General features: G+C 45.0%; 1 protein-coding gene across 4 annotated transcripts in view; it reads left to right on the top strand.

Annotated features, from left to right (window-relative positions):
- Positions 1–18169, top strand: part of SEPTIN9 (septin 9) — a 322440-nt gene that overhangs the window by 94106 nt on the left and 210165 nt on the right. The window lies entirely within an intron of this gene.

Consider the following 18169-nt stretch of genomic DNA (forward strand, 5'->3'; position numbering starts at 1 on the left):
AAAAGGATCAGCAAAGCTCTTATTTCTCTTCAGCATTCCCTAACTTTCATTATTTTTGCTTTACTTCCCCCCTCACCATGATACAGGCTCCACATAGACATTATTGCCACAGAAATATCAAGGGTCAAAACGGTTTTCTGGGTCTGGATTTCATTTGATTCCCCCCCCCGCCCCCGCTTCCCTTATTTTTCAGTTTTTGACTCTGCAAGGAAGGGAATGAATGCAGAGCCTGTTAACTACGAACTTGGGCAGTTTGGGGGAGAATGCTTGGGGGTGGGGGTGGAGAGACAGAGCCTGTCCCAGCTATTGGCTGCAGAGTGCCTTCATATTCTGGAAGTTGGCTGCTCAGTTTGTTTGCCTGTGTATTGTGGTTTAGCGCTTTCTTTCATGCCAAAACTTGTGTGAAAGGCAGGAGCTTCTTCCCTTTCTTGTCCTCTGGAAATATTTGTATGGCTGCACGGAGAGCTGGACAGGGGAAGGGGGGTCTTGTTGCTAGGATAGGATGTCCTCAGCGCATACTCCCTCTGTAGGCAGTATCAAGGAGTTATTGGGGGTGTTAATTCGCAAAATGGGATTAATTCAATCCAGTTGCTGGAGAAAGTTTCTTCTTCATATTACAAGCTAATAAGAGAATGTTTTGCTGAAGCTAGAATGAGAGTGTTAGGATTTCTGCTAATGGTGTGTGTCTGAGAAGTATATGTCCCATCCCCATCCACATGCTAGGGTCAGTTGTTCAGGATAGTTTGTGCCAAGGTATAAAGTTAGTGTCCAAGTGTAAAGAGAAAAGGCATGGATATGTGTGATGACCATTAATGGTCTCATTAATGGAACCTAAATCAGCTTTATCCATCAATATTCATACCTGAATGGATAGAAGCTTGCTATGTAGTATGAGAGGCAGAAATGCTTTCCATTATGTATGTTTGTTGGTTGGTGATAACAGCAGCCAAGAGGTTGGTTTGTGTTAGAAAATCATCACACTGGTCTGTAAAGTCTTGAAAATGCTTCTCTAGCAGAAACCTAAGTGCTAGCATAGTGCAGTGATAAAGGGATTGATCTACTATACATTCCACAGCTGACAGCCCAAATGACATCTCTGCCATTAACATACCTCATGGCTCTAGGCAAGTCTTGGCCTTGTATCTGCAAAACTGGAATAATAATAATAATAATAATAATAATAATAATAATATTATTATTATTATTATTATTATTATTATTAACTGTTGTTATAGATATCATCGCAGAATATAGGCAGTAAGCAGCTTTACTGGGAACTGCCTATATTCTGCGACGATATCTATAACAACAGCAACAACATTGACAATAAAATTCTGGCATCCCAGGTCCTTGGGAAGGACTTGATGTCTGGATAAAACAAACCAGTCAATAACACCTGTCTGACTGTGTAATAATAATAATAATAATAATAATAATAATAATAATAATAATAATACTGGCCTACCTTACAGAGTGTTGCAAGCACTACTGAGTTTACATGCTCTGTGTGTGTGTGTGTGTGTGACTTTCACTGTGCAATGTAGCTTCATTATCTAATGTGCATTATATAACACAATTCTGTAGTGATCTTCAGGGCAGAATTGTATTTGAATTCATAAAGCACCACTCATGCCCAGAAGAGCACAGCAACCAGAAGAGTGTTCTTTCTTAGCCTTGATTAGATTTGTCTCATGTTGGTGTAGTGACCCAAAGTTTCCATCTAGAAATGGCAACACAGCACTGGCCAGCTGCATCCTCCATGAATGTTTATGGAGCTGCTGCCTTATGCAAACCAGAAAGCTGTGGTCCCTCCGCATTTCTCGGCTTCAGATGACTTTCTTTTTGGAGGTGCCTGGTGGCTAGGGTGGGGAACACAGTGCCTCTTTCTAGCTCTGAAGTCTGTCTCTGTTCCTGCATTTTAGCTGGCATGGAAGAAGCAATAGTTGAGAAGCACAATTTGCTGTGCAGCTCTTCTGGGCGTTCCTGGCTTTGGCTATTGGGCATTCATTGGAAGCAAAACCACAAGTTCTAGAGAAAACCACCAAGTGAGGGTGGAGTGCAACAGTGGCTAAGGAGAACTGAGCTCAACCCTGGTCTAATCTGGGCCCTGCGGTCCAGCAGCAGAGCTTGAGTTTGTGCCCACACAGACTGGGATCAGGAGTCAACAGCAGGACCTTTTTGAATATTCCAGGGCCACCCGTACATGGAAACTTCTGTATTTGGTCTTGTGCAATGTAGTGCTGGTCTGCAATACTTCTACACGCATTAGGCTATCTAGAAACAAGAAAGGACATATGGACTCTCTCTGAATTCTATCCTCTTCCTTGGTCCTCTTTCCCTTTCAAAACTTCTGCCAAGAATTGAGTAGTCGTGCATGGTAGTCATATCGGCTATTTAATGTCCCCTCTGGATCCCCCCCCCGCTTTTCTTTCTCATAAAAAAGAGCATTAAGGAGCCATGTAGCCAATTTGCAAGAATGCACAATTGTGCAAAGTATTAATAGGGTTAAAACTCTTCTTATCTCATTGTTTTGAACCAGCAGGAGCAGAAAAGGAAGTCGGTGATGTGTGTCAAGGATGCAGCAGCCCCACCCACAAGGAACAGTCGCATCTGATTGTTATAGAATTTCTTTTGTGGCATAATGAGTTTGATATATAGGCAGCGATTCTTTGTACTGAATCTACTGGCTATAAATACATTTTTCTTTGATATTAACGTGTAATAAAATAGTATTATTTCACAATAAAAGGAAGAACAAAACAATGGCAAGAAACCAGTAACTTAACCACACACAAGGTGAAGAAAGCTGGCTGTGAGCCAATTCAAATGATATCCCACCTCCCGAACCAGCCCAAACTGTTCCTCTACCTGTGCTGCTACAAATACCAGTTTAAAGTTATATTTGTAGCATGTGTAGAGAGATTATGCAGATGATTCGGATTCGTTCTGGGGTCAGTTCAGGTGGGAAAATCTTAGGCCAACACCCTAACTAAAGTTGTGTGTACAGCCAAAAAAGGTATGCACACAGTGATAGTGTGCCACTTCTGCAATGTGGGGACTTGTGCAGGGTATGTGTGATTTTTGTCAATCTCCCTTCCCTGGAAAGTATGTCCCTGAGGGCTGTGTGGCCCTCAAGGATATCACTGTGTGTTGTTCCGACAGAGTGCTTCCAGGGGAAGGGGAGATCAGCAAAAATTACCCCTCCTGTGCACAAGAAGCCCTCTTTCAAAAGCAGGGTGTTACTGCTGTGGGTGTGCATCTTTTGAACTAACTAGCTGCAAGGGGCAATTAAGCAGCATTTCAGCATGAGTGTCATAGCTGCAATCAACAGAAAAACATTAACATAGACTAAACCTGCAAACAGGAAGTTTTTAGTTAGCATTGAAAAGGACCTTTGTTGAATGGAATGTCGGTAGATATTATGAAAGGATCTTGACCATTGAGAAGTGCATTAATGAATAATATATCATTATACTGAGTGCTGTGTTGAACCTCCATTTTAATTTCATTTCTAGCTCATTGTGAGAAAGCAAAGCCTCAGCAGTGCTAAGGGGCTCTACTTTGGAGCCAATTAATGTTGAGGGTCCATCCACTTAGCAGCTTCCTGCAGTCTTAACTCAGCATTTTTGCCCTAGACCAGTGCTCTTCATTGGCCTAGGGGCCAGTGTCAGTCCCCATCAACCCTAAGTACAGCCTTCTGGCCAATTGTTTATTGAGCCTGTGTGAAGTTTCAGCTAAATAGTACTGGGTCAATCCAGCTGAATTCAGCTGAAGCTGAATACTCTGTACAGTCACTGTGGCACCACACAGAGATGGCAGTTATCACTGTGCAGTGCTGTGCTTTGCCCAGGGCCAGGGATGGGGCTCCTTTAAGGGAAACTGACCCCTGCACCATCTTGGAAGCTATATACAGAGTGTTAGGAAATGTAGTCTTTCCCATAGAGCTTGTGGTTGGAGCTAGGACCCTGTCAGCATCTCAGCTGCAATGTCGCATAATGACCACAGGTGGGGTGGGGTGGTTAGGGTCATGGATAAAAGTGCCGGACTCCTCCCCTCTTTGTTCTTCCAGGGTTAGTCTCCATTTTGTCTCTCCAGAGATGGCTGTTTGTTTCTGGTCTCTCTTCAGCCATGAGTTATAGCTGAAATAAGCTGCAGGCTTTTCCACATTTGTTTGTAACCTTTAGGGGTGTGCACAACAGCAGCAGGCCCGGTTCAGTTCGAGTCTGAACCAGACCTGAACAGGACCGGGCCAGTTCAGTCCCCCCCACCCCGCATTGAACCCCCACCCTTGGGTTTGGTTCAGGGGGTTCCTAAGTCATTTTTTAAAAGTTTTTTTAGTACTTACTTCCTCCGGGGGGCTTCTCTGAGGCCACGCAGGGCGGGGTGTCCATGGAGGTTTCCCCTCCTCCCCTGTTGGCCTTCCTCATGCCAGAAATCGCCCGGTTTGGGTGTTCTTCAGCCCTTTCCAGGCCTTTCCCCCTCGCAGTGGCCATTTTGGAGGACGCCAAGCATGCGTAATGAGCCTATGCATGGCCTGGGTCATGTCTCAAGACCTCTTGCTTTGCTGCTTTCTCACCAAACTGGCTTTGCTCTGCTATTTGGGGACTGAGCTGCCATTCTTCCCCTACACTCCTAAGAGGGGGCTCCTTTCCCCCTTAATGGGTCCTCCCAGCACCGAGAAAAGTGCAGTACAGTAAAGGTGTGTATGGAACTGGGAATCCTGGTTCAGTTCAAATTGAACTGGACTTGAACCGGACTTGGCCCGATTTGGTTCCATGTACACTGAGCTGGGTCCCAGTTTGACTCAAGGCTGAACCAGTTCAGGCCCAGCTTGGGGGGGGGGGGGATTGTGCAAGTTTTTATTTAAAAGAAAAATTAAGAAAATTTACCACCAAGTCTGGCAGCCTCCAGGGGGTGCTGCCTGGTCACGACCTGGACATGCAAATGGCCAGTGCACATGCACAGTGGCCCTCAAAATGGCAACAGTGAGCAGGGAGAGGGCTGAAAAGGCCCGAAAATGGGCTAAAATGGCCCTAAAAAGACCAGTGGTAGGCTAGCGGGGGAGGAGTGGGAACCTTTGGAGACCCTGCCGCCGCACCCCCCGGAAGCTGCCAGACTTGACGGCAAGTTTTCTTTAAATCTATTTTTAGTTGTAGAATCCCTGAGCCAGCCAAGGGACTTTAGCTTGAGGTTGAATCAAACTAGGCCCAGTTTGGCTCAAGGGTGAGCCATCGAATTGGCCCAGTTTGATGGCGAACCAGCTCAACCTTGATCCGGTTCACACATCCCTACAGTATGCTGTGCAAAGGTCAGCACAGTGGGAAATGGCTCACACACTGAAAAATAGTGAAGATCACTGCCCTGGACCATAGGAATACATGAAGCTGCCTTGGTTCATCAAGCTCACTATTGTCTACATTGCCCTGCAGTGGTTTTCCAAGGTTTCAGTCAGGAATCAATATGAGAAGTAGACAAAGCAGATATCTTCTATAGAGGGTTAAATTTGATTACACCCCACAAATGCTATGGTCCATGCTGGACCTGCAAAATGATACCTTCATCATATATATGATATGGATGAGAGAGGATAGGCAGAAGACCAGTGAAGATGGAAGTCACTGATGTGATGTCTCCCTGAAAGACTGCTCACAGATGTGACCCAGATCAGATGCCTACTGCATCCTCAATGAGTGCCTGAAAGAGATTAATGAATACATGCATCAAGCAGGGGAGGATTTGATGACTACAGACTCCATCTTGACCCATTCGAACATGGGAAAAGAACCCTACGTCATATGTGCTCCCAGTCAGATCACCAACCCCTTTGCATGTAGAAATCTGTTTCCACACATGACCTCTTGCCCTTGCTTAATGGAAACAATTCTGGGGCACCCCAGGAGAATGCTTACTCAGGGGACATGTTCATGATACGTTGTTAAGGAAAACATTCTGTAGCCATAACAAGTTGATTACTTAATGCATTAAAGAAAGACTTAAAGGATGTAGGTGTACCTGCATTTAGATTTCACAAGCATTGCCCTTTGCCATTGATTGGGCTCTATGCTGCAGCTGTAAACTGCAGTCACATGGATCAGGCTGTAGGGGTGTGCACAAACCCAAAATAGCAGTTCAGTTTGAATTCAAACTGAACCACTTACTGCCAAACCAGCTTGGACAAAGTGGCTGCCGGTCTAGTCCATTTCACCGGACCTGATTGGCAGTTCGAGCTGCAGTACTTATAAAGGGAAATCTAGATGGATTCCCCATTGCAAATAAAGGTATAGGGGGATCTGCCGTAGGTTGGCAGGCGGGTGGGTGGATGAGAAAAGTAGTTTATGGTGTTTATCGGCCCGACATGGCTGCTGGTGCCACTGCTTGCCTGCCCCTACTGCCTGCTGCAGTTCAAACCCTGGTGATCCCTTTTTAAGCAGGCCGCGTGTGAGATGACGATGCAGTTCTGGCCTCCACAGATGACTAATTCAATTGAATTCTAACTTAACTGTGTGCTGCCGAACCAATTTGGACAAAGCAGATGGCTAGTCCGGTCCATTAGACCGAACCGGTTCAGGCCCCCCCTCCCTGGTGCAGCCCAAGCCCCAGTGGTTCCTCTTTAAGCAGGATGCCCTCGTGACAGTGGCGCAGTTCCGGCCTCCACGGAAGCCGGAAAGAGGGATCACCAGTACTTGGATTGTACTGGGGGAGGCAAGGAGTGGCAGTGCTGGCAGCCACGCCAGGCTGGTGAACACTTTAAACTACCTTTATTGCATGCCCCCTGCCACCCTTCAATGTTGAACTGGTCCACTCGAATCAGGTTTGGTTCAAATCAATCGCAAACTGAACTGGCAATCGCAAACTGAACTGAACCCAGTTCGATCTGAACCAGTTCAACATGAAACAGTTCATGCAAACCCCATCAGACTGGCCACTTGTTAAGTCTCCCACTAGAACACTCCGCCTCCTAGAGGTGCAGCAACATCATTGGGAGTCATCATAGGATATGGCCAAACCATACTGGCCACATCTAATATTGGCCACATCCAGTATAGGCATGTAGCCCCCACCATATGGAAGCAGGTTTTCAGTGGTGACTATGGTGTGTCATTATGGCAACAAAGCTAGTGAGCTGTCATTCATCAGGTTCAGTTCTCTGCATGGATTAGAAAGGAATCCTTACATAGGAGCAGATCTGTGCACGAGTTAGGTATGAATAGTAGACTATGATCCCGTTTAAGAAGAAACTACAAAAATACTGCTCTACATGAGTTGCCTCTTGTCCACAGTAGAATAGTATCTTTATTTGGGCTGACTAAAATGTCACAAGGTAGTCTCCAAGCTTTTGAGTTCTCCAGAGCTCTTCTTCAGATTGGATGTTGAGCAAAATCTTGATGGGGAGAATAGTTAGTGGGGCATGACAGAAACACCCCCAAAGCCTGAAGTAGCAGTCTTGAGATGACGAGCAGGATGTTTTATGCAGACTTAATCTCTGCTAGGTGCAAGACAGAATTCATGGTTCTGCTCCAGGAGTTACTGGGACAAGGAAACAGATATGGGCCTTTCCCCATATTTTTGAAAACATAAAGTCTAAACGTTACTCCAGGATGAAGTGGAAAGCAGAAGTCCCTTGTAAGGCAGAAAGCGCAAAATATTCCCCCCCCCCAATCAATCAACACTGTTGCCTGTGACTTTTGTATTTCTTCTCTACAGTTTCACTTTTTCTTTACTGTTGCTCAAAAGTTCATTATCCCAATGGGTTTGCTTTGGTTTGAATCCCACAGTTTGCAGTGCTATTGATCATTTTTATTGTGTTGCTATATGTTCCCATCAGGCCCTCCAACAGAATTCTTAAAATGCTGTCAGTACTATTAATTTATCTTGGATCTTGTAATATTTGTCAAGCACCATCTGCACCTTGGTGCAAGGGAAGAAAAATGACATCAAAGAATCAAGGCGGCACAGGCATTCACAGGAATTTTTCCGGAGTGTGTGTGTGTGTGTGTGTGAGAGAGAGAGAGAGAGAGAGAGAGAGAGAGAGAGAGAGGCTGCAGTCCCTATATCCACTTGACTGGTGAAAAGTCCCATTGAATTCAATGGACTGGCTCAACCTGGGGGGGAACTGCCCCCTTGCCCTGCCCCACCAGACACCCATGCAAAGAGGAAACACTACCTCTTGTTGGTCATCTTGTATATGAAAGGGATATTTAAATTAAATACAGCTTTATATACGTGTGTGTGTGTGTGTGTGTGTGTGTGTGTGTGTGTGTATGTAATGGTTTTCAGGTTATGACACCTATGAAGTTCATTTTGATGCCACTGATCACCCTTACATTATGGCTAATTTTACTTGTTAGAAACTCTTAAAAATACAAGTTACTTGAGGTTATCCCAAATGGCTTATAAATACATCTTGCCGTGTCCAGTAATATTTGCTTACATCACTACACCAGCTGCGTCCATTTCTTGAGGTGAATGACCTCAAAACAATGGTACATCTGCTGGTAACCTCCAGACTGGATTACTGCAATGCACTCTATGTGGGGCTGCCCTTGTATGTAGTCTGGAAACTACAGTTGGTCCAGAATGCAGTAGCCAGGTTGGTCTCTGGGTCATCTTGGAGAGACCATATAACTCTTGTATTGAAGGAGCTACACTGGCTGCTGATATGTTTCCGGGCAAAATACAAGGTGCTGGTTATGACTTATAAAGCCCTAAACAGCTTGAGCCCTGGGTATTTAAGAGAACATCTTATTCATCATGAACCCCACCGCCCATTGAGATCATCAGGAGAGGTCCGTCTGCTTTTGCCACCGGCTCGTCTGGTGGCTACTCAGGGACGGGCCTTCTCCACTGCTGCCCTGAGGCTCTGGAACGCACTTCCTAGTGAAATAAGAGCCTCACCATCTCTGACAGCTTTTAAAAAGTCTTTAAAGACGCATCTGTTCACCCAGGCTTTTAATTAATATTGTTTAATGGTTTTAATGCTATTTTAAAATATTCTTTTAAAAAATTTAAATTGTTGTAATGTTTTAAACTTTTCATTTTTGTTTTAACTAATGTTTTACTTTGTTTTTATTTTGTTGTAAACCGCCCAGAGAGACATAAGTTTTGGGCGGTATAAAAATATGTTAATAAATAAATAAAAATAAATAAATCACTATCCCTAACATTCTCATGGTCTGATAGCAAGGACTATAGCTGGATTTGTGTATAGATAAGACGAGCATTTTATAGGTAAGGCGGATATTGTGTTTAGGCCTAATGGTGAATGGTCTTTGGAAAGAAGTGGGAACATCTGAGACATATGATTTACAGGAAAAGAGTAGAATAAAGCCCAAGTGTGTTGGTGTGTGTGTGTGTGTGTGTGTGTGTGTGTGTGTGTGAGAGAGAGAGAGAGAGAGAGAGAGCGCAGTAACAACTGGATAAAACAAAAAACTTCCCACATTTTTTATTTAAGACTGGCTGACTTCCTTTGAGAATTAACATACAGATAAAACTTTAAATTTTGAAATTGCATTGTACTTTTTAATTATGTTTGCCCTTGCTACTGGCGTCTTACCAAGATAAGTTACCAGAAATCCTTTTACCAGGTGGGAAACAGATAGCCAGTGAGGTCATTCTCACGACCTGTTCTACCCGAGTAGGGCTGCGCTAGCCTGGGTAGAACTGGTTGTAAGAAGTGCCAGCTCCTTAAGCAGGTAGCCTGGGTTTCATACCCAGGCTAAAAGTGAGGTAGGAGGGCGCACACACGCCCTCCTACCTCACTCCCCAGTTGTGTGAATGACTGGGCTGCTGGCAGCCACTTTAACCATAGAAGCCAGGGGAAGGAGCGCCTGGACTTGGGGATTTCTACAATGCACCACTCAAGCAGAATGATGCATTGTGGGACTCCTGATGGTCGGGCGTCCTTCTCCACACCTCTCTCATCAAGCTTCTCTGCAGCCCTCCTTGGCCCCAGGAAAAATGGTTGTAAGAACTACCTCAGTGACTTGCCCCAAGCTGTTTGATGCTAAAATCCAAATAAGAAGTTCTGTCCACTGGCCACACCCTTTGTACCCACTGAGCTCCAAGTGGAATGATGTGCTTTCTTAGTTGTGATTCAAATCTGAGAAAGGATTATTTCCATTACCCTGGCAAATGAATCCCACAATTGGCTGATTCATACAACTCTTTTACTGTGGCAAGATTTAGACTATTGTACTCATTGTAAGCATTCAGTGCTTAGTGAAATGGTCACCTAATTGCTTCATGGTGCTTTCAGATTGTGGGTCACCATCCTCTTTCAACCAACCTCAGTCTGGCTGCAGGATGATGTAACTGGCCCAGATTTATTCGCCATGAGCGTTAGCTCACATCCTGCCGCACTTTACGAGGGTTAAATGAATCAGCCCGTAGCCCACCACAAATGTTTTAAAAGTTGCACAACTGCAAATCTACAAAAATTGATGTATGATCTACAGCCTTACAATATATGGAACAAACAAAACTTGAACTATTAAAGATCTTAAGCACAACACATTTTAAACTTGACATTTCCATAACATACAGAAAAATTCCAAGTCGCCAGGTAAATTCTCAGGGTTGTTTGTTTTGAAAATTGAGATTTGTCTTGAAAATATCTATCTCATTTATTGCTTTACTAAGGTGTCTCAAAACAGCCTTTACTTATCTTGCAGAGTAAATAACAGCCCATTCTCCATGCCAGACCTCCATTCCAGTGATACAAGTTTTTCCACTGAGTGGAAAAACATATGATGCAAACATATGTAACACACTGCTGTTGCATCAGTAACATGTGCCCAATCCCCCCTGTGTACATACAGTATACACAAAATCCTGAATACACGGTCAGTCTCTGGTGTGCCTGTTAATAATAATTCTGAGCATTTGTAAAATGCTTATGAATACAGAATGCATGTCACAGACACTGGGTTGCATCCTAACTTTTAGCAGAGTAATGTTCTATGTCAGAAGCTCCTTCCGGAAATGGAAGGAAAGTTGTATTAATGCAAAGGGGTCCTTGTGCAATTGCAAAACTCCTTCCATTCCTGGAAGGAGATTGCCACAACTGAGTGGTGCTCTGCTGAAAGTTAGGATTCAACCCATTATCTTGCAATTCTTACAAAAAGTTTGTAAGCTGGATGAGTCTTACTATTCCTATACTGCAGATGGCAGTGCTGAGGCTGAGAAGGAATGGTTTTCCAAATGCTTCTTGAGGAATTTTTGGAGTTCACCTTAGAGGCAAAGTTCAGACCTGGACTTCCTGGTATCTAAGATCAGTCCCTTAGTGTCATGAGCCCAGATTCAGGATCTCCCCACTTGGGGAATGAGATGGATGGGGAGCCAGCCAGAATCCAGACCCAGGCGAATCCTTGCTACTGGAACTTAAGTTTCTATGGAGTCCTGCAGATCTTAGAAGATGATGTGTGGAAATAAGGAAACATCCACACATTCTATGGAGCTGACACTTGGGAATACTGGAGAAGAAGCCTTTAAAATAAGGGCCATCTGGTGGACCTAATGCAGACAAGACATATTTGCTCCATTGTGTGACTTGAGAGCAGTATCCAGGAATGCTTTGAAGTGGTTCAGACCAAAGGAGGCAGGGTTTCGGAATGAGAGAGATCATATCATTGCACATTTGCCTTTATTCTCTGAACTGCACTAGCCATATAATCACTGGAAGGCTAAGGGAACCAACTCCTCTCTTGCTTCTGTTCTGGTTGGCCTTTTTCAGACTCTGCTACAGCCAGTGTAGGAAGCCAACTGAGCGGTCTGCAAAGCATATAAAAGCCATGTGTGTGCAACATGAGTGTTTGCTTAAATAATGAAATAAATTATTGAGCAACGTCCAAATCACAGTCACTGTAATATTTCCTTTTAGGCTTGAAGCCGTTATTGGAGACGCTGACTGTAAGCCTTCAGTTATATTTATTGAGGTAAAACAATTAACTAGCATAACAGTCTCAACCAGCTCAGGCTACATTTAGCTCTTGTGCAGTTTCTAGTCATGTGGCTGTGACCTCTGTTCGCTAGAAGGCCTCTGGGACTTGTCTTGAAAGGAACAGTACAACATATTGAGATTAGGTTAAAACTAGCTGGCCCGGGCACAGAGCATCTGCGCCTCTAGTTCTCCCTCATTCTAGGGCCCTCCTCCCTCGTTTGCAGCCCTCCCCCTCCTCTTCCCTCTTCCCTTCTCCAATGTTTTTTCTCTCTTGCCAGCCACTTTTTCCAGCCAGCTGCCGCTTTCTCTACCCCCACCCCAGCCGCTGCCACTTTCTCTCCCCACTGGCTGCCACTGCTGCTTTGGTATTCTCTCCCCACCTGCCTGTTCGCTGGCCTGTCTGTTGGCCTTATGTTCCATGCCACTGTTGCTTTCCTCTCCTCCTCCCTTTGTTTGTGAACTCGCGCGAGAGCTGACACACATGGGATTAGCCATGGGTACATTAGCTAGCTAGCTAGCTAGCTAGATAGATATCATCATGATGGTGCTCTTACAATCCTGCCATGGTTTTCCAGCTGAGCACTGTGTGGTGCATGTTGAGATGGAATCTAAAGAGGCCCATGTCAATTCTTACTGTGTCCCTTTGCTCAGATGCCATCCAGGCTCTCATATGCTCTAGGCCATTGCTGCAGGCCAATGCAGATCTGAAGCACACACACAACATTTTGGACATTCATTGAGGGATAATCAATACAAGCAGCAGGGCGGCAGCAGCATATTAACAGCAGGCTCCACCTCAACCTGTGTGTGTTCATTATAATGTGTGAAGAGCGCCCCTACATGTACAGCTGTACATGTATAACAAAGAGCTCTCCCACTGGGCCAATATATTTTACACTAGATTATGCTGTTAGAACTGTTCTGCTTGGGGCTATATTTGTTTTATTTTGTTTTTCCATACATTGGAGACAGTATGCATTTCCATTTTCTTCTGAGGACTCTTAAAATGTACAGTCCTCATATATTAAATATCAGAGAGCGTCATGAGGAATGCTTGTTTGTTTTTATTGGTTATCCTGTGTCACATGACAAATATCAAAGTACCATATGGTAATGTGCTGAAGTGAGCAAACTGGCAAAGCTGAACAGCAGAATTAATTCTTAGCACACAAAAGCCTGGGAATAAAAGGCAATCAGGACTTTGACTCAAACTAGGTTACTTTAAACATGGAGATACAGGAAAGCTCCAGTAGCCTTGAAACCCTTTGGGAGGAACACAAATGTATATTTTCCTAGTGTTGCGTATATAAAGAAATCAAAAATTCTGTGAAAATGTTACTTAACACTGCTTCAAAAAAAAGTGAATTCTGCAACCTGAACAAATTAGTACATTTTCATATATTTACTTATTTTGCATAATTTATGCAGGCATGTGCAAGGGACAAAATGGCCATGTGAGACCATCAAGCCCAACTCCCGACTTTTAAGAGTTCACAAAGCATTGACCACCTACTCTGAACTCAAAGCCTATCTGCTTGAATTGTGCCATAGTTACAACCACTGCTCCCTCTAACTCGAAATTGCCTCTCAGTCTTGATTAGCACACAGCAATGATCCAGGGTTGAGACGGGATTTCCCAGCCTACATGGAGATGCTTGCCAGGGAATGAGTTGAGGAGCTTCAGCATACAAAGCACACACTCTCTGCCACTGAGCTAAGGCTTCATTCCTGTAGCTGGGTGAGGAGTCAGAATGCTGAATGCTGCTTCTGTGCCTGGATAGACATCCTAGATCAGCCAGTCCACTTTCCTCTGCCTTCTTGCACTTAATTCAAGAGTATTCCTTAGGAAACTGGAGTTTCTTTGTGCTTCCAGTGCAGCCTCCTATGTTCCAACGTCTCCAAACCAGTGCTTTTGCTTTCCCTCTCCAACTGCAGTCCATCTGCAGTGTTGGCAGCAGGCTAGAGAGAGCCCATATCATGTTAACTATGTGAAGCCTGATTAGATGGGGAGGAGAGTGGATCTAAGCAATGCTCTCAGTTACCATTCCAGCCATAAATATGTTTGCAATTATTGTTCTGCCTCTGAGACATTTGGGGGAGGGGCAAGGAAAGGGAAACCGGGAAACCACTGGCCTGCGTTCTGATTTGAAACAAGCCTGTGTTAAAAATGAGAACCAGGTTTTCTGCTTAGGAGCCCTGTTATATGGTATCTGCCACAGGTATTGCACAGAGCATTCAGATCTGCATCCACCCAGCTTTGTTGTCACCTTTCCCACCTTCCCATGTGGGTTCTGCATGCTGCCATGAAGAAGTGGCCTCTTCTGCTGTAGTTTTGTGGGGAGGCCCAGGGAATTCTGGGGTGCCATGTACTAGGCAGGTGTGGGCAAGTGTGACCAGGGTGGAACCACCATAATATGAAAAATATGTCACTTTTTTTCCCTTTATTCCTGCAACAAGCCTGTAAGGTCGGTTGGGCTGAGAGACACTTGGCTGGTTCACACGTGCTACATCTGGGTCTGAGGAGCACCTAGCCAGGTTAATAGAGCCAGCCCGAGCTCCCAATCCACAGTCTTGTGAACTAAAAAAGCAAGAGAGGAGGAGGGGAGAGTAATTGTGTAGGGTTCCCAACTTGGGTTACTCCTGATGTTGCTGAATTACAACTCCCAGCATCCTCAGCCACTGTGGCTGGGGGTGCTGGGAGTTGTAGTTTATCAACATCTGGAGGAACCCAAATTGGGAACCACTGGTATGGGATGTGGGAGCTGGGTCATACAGATGTACCCTATATCCAGTTTCTCTCTCCAGCATTTTGCCAAGGGTGAGGCAAAACCATCTGACACCACTCCTGCCTCCCACATGATCACTTCCCCCTCCCCCCCTCCCCAGTTTTTTGAGTTTGCACAACTGTGGAAGGGGAGTGCACCTAACTCTCCTTTCCTGACTGGGCACACTCTTCCTCCCCAGGGGAGGATCATGTGAACTCGCCTAATGACTCACCCAAGGCCAGCTAGTAAGCTTCATGGCTGAGTGGGGATTTGACCCCAGGTTTCCCCAGCCAGAGCCTGATGCTTTAACCACTATGCAACACTGCCTTAAGAAGAGTGTGATAGACCAGATGAAGGGGGGGAACCCCCCTTGAATCAGGCCTGTCTATATCACAGGAAAAGAGGCCACACTCCTAGCCGAAGATGTAGAACATGAAAATAAAGCCGCATTTAACAATGCTGGTTTATACACTGCCCTAGCTGTTTAGGCCCTTAACAAATGATAAATATTGTTACGTACAGTGAACATATTTACATATGCCTCCCAGCCCCTTAGCTGTTTCTCTCGCTTCCACGGGAAAGGAGATGCAAGGAAGACTGTTCACACAGAAAGTGCTGTTGTTTTGAATCTCATTTTTCAAAAGTATCATTCAAATCTCAAGACTTTGGGACCTTGGAAGTTCTAGCCAGCTGCTGTCCCTCCCCCATCCCCTCTGTCTGCTAGAGGGGATTCTGGTGCCCAGCCCTTGCCCGCCCAAATGCTGACAATGTCCTTCTCTCCTCTGTGCTGGCTTTCTAGCATTGCACATTCTCTGGAAGCAGCTGTCTCATCTCCCCTCCAGCCCTCCCCAGCCTTCTTGGCTGCCCATTGCCCTGCTTTCGAGTGCTCAGTGGCAGTGAGTAATGTTCCCACTCTCAGCAAAGGCATCCATGTGCTTTTATTAGTTTCAGATGCTTTTTCTTTCCAGGAGTGATTCAGCCTGGAGGAGGGGAGCGTACGGAAATCACCCTTTAACAAGCCAGGAAGTCTAGCGTGTGCAAAGCCAGTTCCAGGGCCTGGAGACTGGAAGGAGCATGTGCTCAGTGAGGGGCGCAGCCTATTGTAGGAGACTTGTGGATGGCCGGGAGGGCAAGAGGAGCATCTTGCCCATCTGGCTCATGTATGTGGCAAACACACAATGATTCAATGCATCGGTGCATTGTTAGTGCTAAGAGGCCCTTTGAAGCCTGCAGGACGTCCTGGAGCAGAAGCGCTTTTGCTATGCCCTTGGCTGGTTTAGGGAAGGGGTGTGAGGTGTGTGTGCACAAGCACACCCAGTAGTAATGTGGGAAGGGCTAATCTGGCCAGGCAATGGCTAAGAAGCTCATGTGATTTGCAGCAAGGGGATAAATAATGAATTTGTAACCTAGTTTTCTTGAGTCTGAAACTCCATGTGGGTTTTAAATCAATACACAGGACTTGAACCTTCTACTCTGTTGTCCTATTCAGATGTGTTATGCCCCCTGGGATCCTGCTTAGGGAGATTAGGTGACAAGTCTCAGATTTGCATATTCCCCCCAAGGTTCTGTCACCCCCTTAATATTGGATCTTTCCTACTCTGGCAAGACAGACCCCATTCAAAGTGGGGAGGAAGCATTTGAGCCCACAGCCTGCTTCTGATCTCACTCTAGTCTAGAACAGGCTTCAAGGCCTCTGAATAATAATTTAAAAAGTGTCCTTATTTCTACAGTGGGACTGCCCCAGTGCTTTATTTTTGTCCTTATAATCCATAATAAGGAGGCCAAAGAGTTGAGTTCACTTTAACCTCTGCCAGTATCTTAATTCATGTACCTTTGGCACACTAACATCTCGGGGCTTCTGCTTGTCTATGGACAAAGCATAGCGTGTTGCAGATATATTCAACAGATATGGCTTTGTCCTCACTGAAAGGAGTTTGCACCCTTTTTGCCTGAATACTCCTGGCAAGGAAAGCCTGAGAATCCTTCTGATCTCAGATATATTATATTATTTCATGAAGCTGTATGCAAACATGCATTATGTGAGTGTTGGTGCCATTCTGGAAGTGCACTTGCTACATTCTCACTGAATGTGTCTCTTCCTCTCTCAGGTCATGCTAAGAGAAAACCTGTTCTGGTCACCTACAGCAGAGGTGGTCTAAGCACAGTGCTGATTGGCTGGCAGCCAGCTATGACATCCTAATCCCTCTTTCCCCCACCCCTTGCCAGGGCATTTTTGCAATTTGGTTAACATTGCTTTTTTTAATTTTAAGGCAGATGCTGTGTGTGTGGGGAGAAACAATTATCCAGTTCATTGTATATGCATGTGTTCCTTTTTTTTTTTTTTTTTAAAGCAGAGATTCATTTGAAGTATAGGGAAGGGGCAGAACTAATGACTCTGTCAGTAAGCCTCACCAATAAATTCTTCTGTCAGTTGGATTGCAAAAGCGGGGAAATGGGGGAGCTAACCTCTCCATCACGCAGGAGAAAAAAAACTGTAGTGGCTTCTGTTTTGTGGTACATTTGTATGAAACCTGAATCTCTTGATCTGGAAATGATCTTTCTGCTTGGATTTGCTGCAAATGATTCCTATAAGCCCTATCATGAGGTATTTTATAGGGCTTTCTCTCTGTGTCCAAGATTTTACAGAAAACAGATCTGGTGGACAATGTAGATGTGTCCCCTTGTTCCCAGCATGGAAGTCTATGAACCAGTGATTACTTTCAGAGTTTGGGCCTGAGATGTTTACAGCTTTTGTGAGCTGGGTGACAATGCTAGCCTTGCTCAGTCAACGTGCCCCCTCAGATACTTTCCCCCATTGTTTGGGCTTATATGCAGATGGTTGATGTTGTTTTCTTCATCTCCAAATTTTCCCTGGGTGTTAAGCGGTCCTCAAACACCTTCCTGATTCTAGTGCAGCAGTGAAGCTCTGTCAAAGGCAAAGCGAGAGCCCGGGCAGGGAGGAGAAAACCAGCAGTCTTCATCAGGCAATGTGCCAAGGCTTCAAGTTAATGTTCTCCTAAGACCGAGATAACTGTGGCTCTTTTGCTTCCCTTTGGCTTCCTTTTAGCAAAAAGCCTTCACGTTTCTCACTTCTCCCTGCCGCCCCTGCCCACCTGCCATTTCCCTGATGTCACGGGGCCTCTCCTAGTTATTGCTGTTGCTTTGGGGCCATGCTACTGGTTGTTAAGACCCACGTGTTTAATGAAGAGGTGATGATGACTTCATTCATCAGAGCAGCAATAACTATTTTAAAATAACTATTTTTAAAAGGGCGGTGGGGGAGGACACCCCAGAATGCTATTCAGCATTCAAAATTCCCAAGTGTCCTTTGCAGCTGCTGCTTTGATCCTTCATCCTTGCCCAGTAGGGGAGTATTTCAGGGATTTGTAGCAGACCTATCATGGCTGGAAAGGGTGTTTGCAGAGGTGTTGGGCCTACAGGAACAGTCAAGTGAAATGATGGTTTT

Source organism: Hemicordylus capensis, chromosome 2, assembly GCF_027244095.1.
Source record: "Hemicordylus capensis ecotype Gifberg chromosome 2, rHemCap1.1.pri, whole genome shotgun sequence".
Taxonomy (NCBI): Eukaryota; Metazoa; Chordata; class Lepidosauria; order Squamata; family Cordylidae; genus Hemicordylus; species Hemicordylus capensis.